This window comes from Chrysochloris asiatica, unplaced genomic scaffold (assembly GCF_000296735.1).
Source record: "Chrysochloris asiatica unplaced genomic scaffold, ChrAsi1.0 scaffold00147, whole genome shotgun sequence".
Lineage (NCBI taxonomy): Eukaryota > Metazoa > Chordata > Mammalia > Afrosoricida > Chrysochloridae > Chrysochloris > Chrysochloris asiatica.
Genome location: NW_006408665.1, coordinates 129343 through 131675, shown reverse-complemented (window position 1 = coordinate 131675; position 2333 = coordinate 129343).

Here is a 2333-nt window from a genome sequence, read left to right as displayed (position 1 = left end):
CAGGGTAGGAAATAGGCACAGGATAGTAGAGCACAGGTTAGGGAATAGACACAATATATTTTGGATGCTGGAGGAGAACACGCACTAGAAGGGGAAAGTAAAAACAAAGCTTATGGGAGAATAGCTAGGCAGGTTTACGTGGGCCAAATAGGACAGAGGTAAATAACTATGTAAGCACAACCGTGGAACAACAGGGTTTGTGGATATAAAGATTGAGGCATAGTGTGAATGGGTAAAAGTGGGGAGATGATGTTAAGATGCTTGGTTGTCTTTTGAACTAAGGAGCACATCGTATATACTGTATTGTATTTGCGATGGTGTTGTAGTTAATGTGTTGGGCTGTTAATTGAATGGTAAGCAGTTCGAATCTGACAGGCATTCTGAGGGAGAAAGATGAGCTTTCCAATTCCATAAAGATGTACAGCCTCAGAAATCCTATACAGGGTTGCTATGAGTCAGAACTGACTCGATAGCACACAACCAGCTAGCATATGAATGAATATTTTCTTACTTTGATGAGACCCTCATTTATAAAGTCATACATTCCAAAAAGTTCAGTGATTGCTATTGCTCTTGTAAACCACAATGTTTATTTTTAGGACAAAAAATTCTATCAATTTCTGAATAGTCAAGAGTCCACACTTCCAACCAAACTTTATAAAATAATGTTTTTTTAAACAGATTTTTGTTGCTACAAACAAAAATGAATTTCTGAATTCAATGTAAAACATTAAATTCAGGTCAAAGTCTACCCAATGTAAATATTCATGTCCAGTTTGATCCTGGGAATAATGTATTTTTCCACATTAAGTATGTTGCTATTGTTAGTTGTCATGCAGTCAATTCCTATTCACCGTAAACCATGTGCGCAGAATGGAGCTACTCTGGAAGTTTTCAAGGCTGTCCTTTTAGAAACTAAATACCAGGTGTCTCCTGAGGCAACTCTGCATGGGTTCCCACCACCAACCCTTTGGCTAGGAGTCTAGGACTTTACCCTTTATGCCACCTAGAGACTCTATAATTAAGTATAAACAAACAAAAAACAAACAAACACCTTCAAACTCACTGCCATTGAGTGGATTCTGACTTATAGTAGCCCTATATAGGGTTTCTGAGGCTCTATTCAGAAAGCCTCATCGTTCTGTTTCCGAGCAGCTGGTAGCTTTGAAATACCCACCGTGTGGTTAGCAGCCCAGTGTTTACCCAACAGAGTCACCAGAGTTCCTTGCATTTAGTATTGTTGTTTGCCACAGAGTCTATTTCTACTCATAGTGACCCTGTATAGGGTTTCCGAGAAGCAGAGGAAAACAACATATAACAAATAACAAAATATATATACAACAACAAATGCTTATCTCAGAGAATGTTCACAGTTATCTGATCATCTTTTGCGGTCCCTTAGAGAAACCTGATGCTGAAAATCAATGCAAGGAAAGAATTGCCTGTAAAGAATATCATTCAAAAGATTTCTTTGTCTGATACAGATGACAAATAACAAGAGAAGGAGGACACAGAACTACATTAGTCTTAGTTCTGATTGAAAAGGCTGCCTTTCAAGCTCAGACTGGCCTACAGGGAAAAGTAGGAACTGACTTAGTTCTTTGTAGTATTTGTTCTTTGTACTATTTACATATTATTTTTAATGAACCAAATATATTATCCAGGGAAAAATACAGGGTTAGGGTTTAAATGATTGATTTTTTAATCTAACTCTATTATTATGTGACTTCAGAGAACTCGCTTAACCTGTTGGCTTCAGTTTACCAAGTAGAATATATTGGGGTAGGGGAGACTGTTCCTTGCTAACTCACCATGTTGATAGGATGATAAAGTAATGGGGATAAAACTGAGAAAAAGTTAAAACTTCTATAGAAATGTGATCTAACTACCCTAACAGGTGAGCTCAATAAGGTTTTACAGGATTCAGTAAAGAATCTCCCCCATCTTCAGATGCATAATATTTCACTGTAAGAAAAATTATAAAAAAGAAGCGTGTCTCAAATAAGAAATAAATAGGCCAATTTAAGGGAAAAGAACAGCAGTTACTAGGCATAAAATTTGAGAAAGATACATTCTAGTGTGAGAAATTCAGCACATAGGAACACCAGTGAGTTCTTACCACAACTCATTCTATTCCCAAGATCTTTCTAATGGAGATACTGCACACCTGAACATTCTTAGTCATGCTTATTATATCCTGAGCTATTTCCACCATTGCCAACAGGTTTTTGTGCCCTCAGGTGTACCTTCTCTGTTCTTTATAAGCGTCATGACTCATTGTTTTGCCAGTTAGCCAGAGAAAAGAAATGGCAATAGAATAATTTTATCAAGAG